General features: G+C 40.3%; 1 protein-coding gene across 1 annotated transcript in view; it reads right to left on the bottom strand.

Moving 5' to 3' along the window:
* The window catches only part of Greb1l (growth regulation by estrogen in breast cancer-like), a 339,057-nt gene that overhangs the window by 102,278 nt on the left and 228,046 nt on the right, over positions 1–8,733 (bottom strand). The window lies entirely within an intron of this gene.

The following is an 8,733-nucleotide window of genomic DNA, read 5'->3' as shown; positions in this document are numbered from 1 at the left end:
TCTCTCTCTCTCTCTGTCTTTCTTTCAGACAGGGTCTTGCTAAGTTGCTAAGTTGACCAGGCTGGGCTCAAATTTGTGATCCTCCTGCCTTAGCTTCCAAGAGTGCTGGGATTACAGGTGTGTACCATCATGCCCAGGTGGTCTGCAATTATTTTTAAGTGTACAAAGAACTCAGTACCTCTCCAAGAGGTGACAGATCGTGCACTCTCAATGTGTAGGGTGGACGTGGGTACATCGTATTCCTATAGAAGTAATTTTGGGTACATCTTATTCCTATAAAAGTAATTCCTAATACAAGTAATTAGTAATATTACTAATCTGAGCTCCACTTCTCCCATCAAGTACAGGCATGGCTATTAAATCTCATCTGGAGCCAACTCAGAGTGACTGCTCCCGGGAGGGGCCCCCAGGGCTGGCTGAGAAGGACCCTGAGGGTGGCTGGGAGCTCATCAGGAAAGGGGCCCACGATCAGCTGCTGCAGAGCAGGGAAGGGTGCAGCGTGGCACGTCCCTCGCCCTGCTCTCAGGCTTACCGCACCTCTACCTGGATTCTGGTGCCCCTGAGTTGCCTTACTATAGCGAAGAAGGCTTCTTACACGATTCCTGGTAGCAACGAGTATTTTACAGTGACTTCTATCAAAGAGGCTGGGTTTGTCAAAGCCTTCTGAGAGAGTCCTATGATTTGGAGGAAAAGCCAGGATCTTATTTTGGCAACCCTTCTCAAACTAGGTAATAAATCACTAAATGCTATAGATTTAAGTGACTACTTTCTCTTCTTATAAAGAGTATATATGTGAAATATACAATATCTGATCAAAAGTTGGATATATATGCATATATATGTACCTATGTGTGTCTATTTATATATGTGTACATGATACCTAATTAAAATTGGTGAATGGAAGAAAATCTATAGTCCATAAAAATGAAAACCTCCTGAAAAACTAAGTTTTTGACTATACACTGAAGACTGTTCACTAATCCAACTACAGACATTGCAATTTTCTAAAGTTCAAAGGCAACTGATTTGTCAACACCACCACACACAATCAACCAGAGCAGGTGTTGGAAAAGAAATGTGCTGAGCCGCTAGTTTATGCTCCGAGTCAAAACCCAACAACCATTTCTTGTTTGCTAAAGAGGAGGAAGCTGCTAGCAACTAATGCCAGGTCCACCAAGGGGTCTCTTATCTGTGAACAATGGAATAACTTCAAAGGTATCTTTAGCCCTTGTCCAGAGAACCAAGTGCCTGGAAATCCTGCCTGCTCTTCATCATCAGCCTAACAAGTTATTTTCCTTTTATCACCCTAAAACTTGAAAATCTGCATTCTCCAAGAGATCTTTCCAGCTTAATAAAGGAATGTCCAATTCTACGTGAAGAATCCCATAATCTCAATTCCTAGACTTATGGGTAGAGGTAATGTGACAGATACACACACGGGACAAATAACTATCACTCTGAGTAAAAATATAGAATCAACATAAAAATAGACACTGGATTTTCACTATCATAGACGATACATGTAATCTGTAGGATTAGCTGCCAGGAGGAAGCTACCAGGAACTAATGCCCCTGTAGGGCACTGAGCTACCCCGATGAAGACAAGGAAGTATCCTTTCCCTGTTCGGGTTAGGTGGAGTAAAAGGAGGTAGCTGTCTTTACTCCAAATGACACAAATCGGGGGATTTAAACACCAGTAATGAAAAAGATTATAGAGTAACCTGACTTCCTTAGTACTGACGGTGGTGTTCTGCCCTCGACAGCCCAAGCTACCCAAAGGAGGAGGGAGTGCAAAGCATGCCTTTTCAGTTCAATGCATATATTCTAAGTATCATATGCCATGAGATTTAGGGTCACTGAAATTGTAGGCATTAGCCATCTACACTACTAGCCTTTCTTTCCTTTGAATCTCAAAAACCCCCAGTGCCTGAGATGATGTAAATCCTGACTAAATGTTAATGTGAACAAATGACTTTAGACAGAAGAACTCTTCCGAGAATCAGTCATTACATCAACCACAAGAAGAAAGCGGACTTGGGAGTCCATTACACACTGACATATTACCTGGCTGACGTCACGTTTATGAGACTGAGATACACCGCTTTCCGTATTTCCTTTATTTACTGTAAAATTACAAAAGGTCAGCATATAATGCATGCCTTGTTATGGCACTTGGGACCTCTGTGACGTGAACAAGACACGCTTGTGATACTGAGGAAGTGTTTACAAAAGGATGGTTTACAAAACTAACTGGGCCTTCTTGCATATCTGTCTTCCTGAGAAACCACTTTGAAGATACCACCATGTATTACAGAAGCCACTGATATTTTCCTACTAATCTATCCATAACTGTGTAAAGTTTGTAATGTTCCTATCCTATTTCATAAATGGATGTATGTTTATTATGTGTTTCCTACAACAACTATTGAGAATAGTTAATGATTTTTCAATAGGTCACTCATGTATAGCTCTATTTATTTTCTTTAGAAGCCACTTTGAAGATACCAAAGTATAGCACAACAACTACTGATAATCTCCTACCTCTTTTGTCTCTAACTCACTATTATTTGTCTATTTGTTTTCCTGAGAAACTATTTTGCAGATAACAATATGTAAAACAATAACCATTGATAATTTCCTAAAAAAAAAAAAAAAAAAAAAACCTAAATGGGCTTTTTCTGCCCCACAAACTAATTGCTCAAAGTACAGATGGGACAAAAACACAAACCGCCATACTATTGTGCCTTTCTGCCCTGGCCTTTTCCCCTTTCTCCACCAGAGGAAAGACTGAAGAAGCAGGAGGAGAGTGAACAGGAAGCTTCCATCTCTGCTGCCCTTAGGAACGGGCCTGGAAAAGTGAAGATGAGCTTTGGAAATACGTGCTGCCAGGGCCTCTCGATGCTTCTTTTCTCTTGGGAATGGACAGGAGAACGAACGCAAGAACAGTGGTGGAGATCCTACAGTCCTGCACTGGGCACGCCTGCCGCAGCCCGCAGCCCACTGTTTGCTGTCACCGAACACTCTAAAAGGTTCACCATCGCTGAACTAAGGGATCATGGCAAAAGATAGAGGCATCTACAGGAGGGGCTCCTGGGGGGAAGAAAGAAGAGGTGGAAGAAGGGGAAAAGAAAGAGGGAGAAGAGGAAGAGAAGAGGAAAAGAAGAAGAGGAAGAAGAAAAAGGACACATGTAATTGACTGAAGCATATTTAAAATATAAAAACCCATGAATTACTCTTGCAATGAATGTAAGAAGGAAAAGAATGAGCTCTTCTTAGACAAAACAAAACTGAGGCACCTATTTAGTAGAACACTACTGGAAAAAAAGAACGAAAGACGGGTAGGGTTTACCTGGCTTTGCTGTACTCTAACATAACTGAATAGTCCTGGATATTAGAGAATGATTATTTTTAAAGGATGCGTTAACTCTAAAAAACGTGCAAAAGACCATAGAAGTATAAAATGGACCCTAATGAAAAATTCATGCGTGCAATGGTAGTAAGTGAAACTATTAGAGGAAAGGTTGATGGGAACTTAATAATGGCACGATCAGGCTGTCACCTGGTGAAACCCCGATCAGGTGTAGTGCCACTACAAGGGAGGCAGTGAGACCCTGCGGCCGCTCGCGAGACCCTATGAAGCACACACGTCCAGCAAGGATGCATTCCTGCCCAAAGGTACAAGGTCCCGTCCAACCTCTAGCACAAGTTCCAGTTACAGGATTAAGGAACAAATGCAGTGAAACCACAAGGAAACAGATTCAGAATAAGGGAGAGATTTCTAGGGCAACAGACCTGGTTTCTCCAACAAGCCAGGGTTATTAACTTCCTAAAGGGTGGAGCTAAGATTCAAATTTAAACTCAGAAGACCATATTTTTCCTGCTAAAACATGCTGTTCGAAAGAGTGGGGAAAGTGAGTAAAGGTGGTACATTCTTTTTTGGGGGGAGGGCTAGTTATTTTTGTTCTGAGATTAATATTTTAAGGCACAATTTATTGACTGTGCTGGCCATTGTACAGAAAGGACAATTTGATACAGTTTCCTAGTTTTGTTACTTTTGTCTTTACAGATGTTGACCCTCATGCAGCCGGTCAGCACTTACAGAAACTCTAGTGCTTCAGCACATTGGCTCTCGAGCTAGGGGACCTGTTATTAATTCAAATCTTGTCCCGTAGGTCCTGTATGGTATTGGGCAAGTTACTTAATCTGTCATCACTAAAAGGATGATAAGACTACCAATCTCAAAGGCTTTTGTGAAAATATGAGACTATATCTTTAAAATTTTTAGAACAGTATCTGGCACAGAGCAAGGGTACAGAAAATGTGGTGATAGTGGGTTTTTGTTTTTACATTTTAACATTGTGCCACATTGAGGAAACTACTGGGCACCACGGCAGGTTTGGGGCATTTTTCCAGCAATAAATGACCATTAATGCTTTTTGGCAGAACATACAATTAGGAAATTTTACAATCATATATACCAATCATGGAATGACCTTTGTCCCCGAGGGCAGTGGTATCCAGCAGAAGATGACTGGAATGTTCTGAGGTGTGGTAGCCACTAGCTACATGAGCAGTTGAACACTGGAAATGTGGCTACTGTGGCTAAGGGCCAAAATCTTCAAATCATTTAATTCTGTATTAATTTAAATAGCTACCTGTAGCAGGTGGCTATCATATTGCTCAGTGCAACTCTACTGTATATCCAACGACTGGGAGATAGAAGATTTCTTAAACCCTAAGAGGTCTGTCTGGATGTGTTCCTCATGATATAGCCTTGGACAAATCACTTAACTTCTCTCAAACTCAGCTTCTTGACCTGTGAGATATGTTTATAGATTAGATCGTTACTATTGCTTACAGCAATAAAATTCTTTGTACAAGGAAATTCCTTGTTATTGAACTCCTGATTACATATTCTCTCATCATTAAAAATATTCCGAAGTGCAGCTCAGTGGCAGAGCATGTACAAGGCCCAGGGTTCAACCCCAGACACCTCCCCGCAAAAAAAATTACAGATGAGAGTGATAACGTGTAACTTTTACACACATCAAACGTACTTCTTGCAAGTTCTCAGAGTTTATAACCCAGATTTAATAGCAAGCAGCACATAATCACAGTTCTTTCTTTTAGCATTTCATTGATTTATTTTTTATTATTTTTTTGGTGCTGGGGATAGAATCCAGGCCTCTCAGATGCTCTAACCCTGAGCTCCCTGCCCCTAGGCCCATTTATTCTTTCAAATTGATATCTACTCACTCTTATTTATTTATATTAACTAAGCCTAGTGTTTGTCTAACTCCCTCATCACAATGTGCGTTCTAGGGAGTAAATATTTTGTTGAAAAGTAGAATTGAGAAAAAAACTAAACAGACTGAGTTTTTGCATGTCTCAGCCAATTACACAGTAAAGAGGTCTGAAGAGATATCATCTCCTTTCCAAAAAAGTATAAATCTAACCATGCATTCAAAAAGTGTTTCATTTCATTTTGATTCATCTTTCTTGCTGAAAATCTATGGAGAATGCAAACATTAAAAGACAAAATTTTCAATCTCTTTTAGTAGTTCTACATATTTAAAATCGAGAGAAATCTATTTTGACAACTTCTAAAATTGAAAGTACTTTAGATAGTGAAATAAAAACACAGCCTGGTAGCTTAATTCTAAAATTGATCATCTTAGTAACATATTTACAGATATGAAATGTCCTAAGTTATCATAGAAGTAATTGCTGTAATGTGCCAACTAATTTTATGATAATTATTAAAAACATAAGTATAAGATGAAGTACAAGGCTATTTTTCCTTTGTGAAAAAAATTACAGGTTGCTACTAGAAATCCTTACTTTCTTTCCCGAAATGCCAGAAATTCTTCTGTAAAATAAACACATCTTGTCAAGACTCTCTGGAACTAGTATAATTACCAGAGGCAATCCCTGTGTAAGATCAAAGAAGCACACAGTAATAGGCAACGCGTGACCTCTACCGTGTCACCAGAGACCAATTTTTCAACAGGAGAAGAGTCAATAATCCAGAACAGAAAACATTAAATAACGAGAAATGCTTCCCAAGTGTGGTTTACCACATCCATCAAGATTGCCACCGAGATTTCAGTCTCTATGGTTTTAGAAAACAAACTTCTGGGGATTTATCACAACAATCATTAAAATTTGCATAAAACACCAGAGGCAAGAAGTAATTTACCAAATGCAGAGCAGAACTTCAAAAGAGACTGTACCGCGCTGTTTCTAATTTCCACTGCTACCTGAAGCTGGACATTTTGCACATGACACCTAGTTTCACTATTTAAAATTCTCCCTGTTTAATTTTCCTAAAATTGTTGGGGAAAAGGGCTATTTACATGAACCAGATAAACATAACTAGTAACAACACATTAAAGACTTGTATGGTGTTCTTGGTTTTATTTTGTTTTTGGTAATCGTGGGCCACCAAATCCAGAAACAAGGTCCCTTTGTAATAATGCACTTGATGACTGCGAATTACAGGGGTGCAAAAAGTAGGAAAGAAATTCCCACCCACAGTAACAACAGTACCACAGAAGTACATTTAAACCGACCGTTCAAGAGCACTGCCAATTAGACTGTGCTTTGTAATCAGCAAACTTGGATCGCTTTTCTTAAATATTATCACCCAACATGTCTTCTTTCAAATCGGATGTGAGTTTGGTGCTTTACAGATGTGCCTGAATTGCTCAGCCTGTGAAACAGTCTTCCAGCGTAACTCGGAGAGCTCTGACAGAGGGAGACGGAGCTGAAAAGGAAAGTGCTGGAAAGTGGGAGCAACTGTGCACACTCTGTTTACACGGATTTCTTGCTCTCCCTCCTTCATCTCCCACTCTGTCATCCGCCTGTCCTTCCCTCTTCTTATCTTATTAACGTTGCTAATTGTATTTGTCAGTTTTGCCACAATTTCAATGCTACTTAAACAGCTGTGGGTTTTCTCTTGGCAATTATCAGTCACTACACTTCGGTTTCTAAATCAGTTGCTGAAAGGTGTTTTAACCTTGAGAAAATAGCACGCTGTTAAGCCTCACCTTTGTGTATATATTCTTTTAATGGGAGTAATTATTTGAGAAGGATTGCAAAAAAAGCATGAAGATAAATTAATACATTTGTAACTGTAATATTAATTTATAAGTTGATATGAAAATGCTTAACAGAGCCTATTATATATTCCTCACCATTTTCCTTTTTTCTTACTACATACATTGTCATCCGTACTTTCTGTAAGTGTACATGTATACAATGTATAAATGAGAATACTGAAATACTACTAAATCCCTTTAATGCTTCCTTTTTCCTCGCAGGTGGCTATCACCTTTCAAAAGTATCCGCAACCACGTAAGTGGACTCTTAGGTCCTGGGGCTGTGGCAAGCACAGGGTTCATGACATGCAGATTATTTTTTCTTTCTCCATCTTTTTTCAAAGAGAAAAGTTCTTATTATATCACTGCCCACCTCTGCCTCTGTGCCGGGCAAGCTCTCTACTACCGAGCTACACCCTCTGGCCCTATATTGCTTTTCTTATTCTCTAATCGTGACTCTGACATTGATTTTCTTCTTACTGCCACAAAATGGATGAGGAACACACACTCAGCAGAGACACAAGACTTAAGATCAGTCATCAGCTAATACCCCTTCTGTTAACTATTAACAACTAAATTTAAAAGTCTGTAAGCCAGGACTGGGGCGTGGCTCCCTGACAGAGCTTTCACCTAGCGCGCATGTGGCTGTGTGTCCAAGCCACCCCCCAACACACACTTTCAGAAAACTTGCATTTCACGTGCCATTTATTCCCTAAGTTAAAATAAATTCAAAGCATAGCTTTTTAGAGTTAACAAGGTTTAATAATCACCTCCTCTGTCGGGTACTGTCACCGGCGTGCAGAATGACTTTTAAACTAATGTAGGCTTGCTCCTCGGCCCTTCCTCCCCACCCCATCTCACTTTCCGCTCCAAGGGAAAGAAAAAGTGATTTTTCAGCGGTGCAAACTTCTTCCCCGATTCAGAAACATTAAAATGATAAACATTTTGGAAAGCACAGAACACGTCAAACCCTCACTGTCCTCCCAGGCCCATATTGGCTCCTCTAGCCCCTGCCGACATTTGGTAAGGATTATCCTGCCATTAGACAAAAGCGAGCATTCCTCAGATAAATCAGGAGTTTTTGCCATGAGACTCATAAAACCTTTTCACAACACAGATTTTCAAGAGAATCCTTTAAGGTTTTAGGAGGCTGCTCCTTTTACTCAGTAACAAAATACACCCCATGGTGTCTCACTGACCTCACTCAGCTGTCCTTTGACCTCTTCAATTGTTGGAGCCTAACTCCGGGGCCCACAGAATTTGCCTCCCATATCAAAAAGGCTAATGTTGCTTCCTCCTAGCACCTGGTGAAACAAAATGCAACAGTTCTCTCTCTTTCTTCTGCCTCCTCCTCTCCCTCTCTCACTATTTTCCAGATGTTCCAGGCCCAAATGTTGAGCCAAGACTGCGTTTCAGTATCTGCGTGGTCACCATGAAGGAACAAACAGGGACCAAGCTGAAGTGGCAATGACCCTCTTGTTCTTTTTGGCCTCAAAAGGATACAACAGGTCATAAAACAGGAAAAGATCTTTGGCCTCCCTTGGAAATGCCAGGCTATTTAAGCACATTGTAACCTCCAAAAGGAAAGCAACCGGCCGTGGGTTATGTCCCTTCTGATGGACAGGGTTATCTA

This window comes from Chinchilla lanigera, unplaced genomic scaffold, assembly GCF_000276665.1.
Source record: "Chinchilla lanigera isolate Chin_1 unplaced genomic scaffold, ChiLan1.0 scaffold00001, whole genome shotgun sequence".
Classification (NCBI taxonomy): domain Eukaryota; kingdom Metazoa; phylum Chordata; class Mammalia; order Rodentia; family Chinchillidae; genus Chinchilla; species Chinchilla lanigera.
This window is presented reverse-complemented; position numbering and strand designations above follow the sequence as displayed.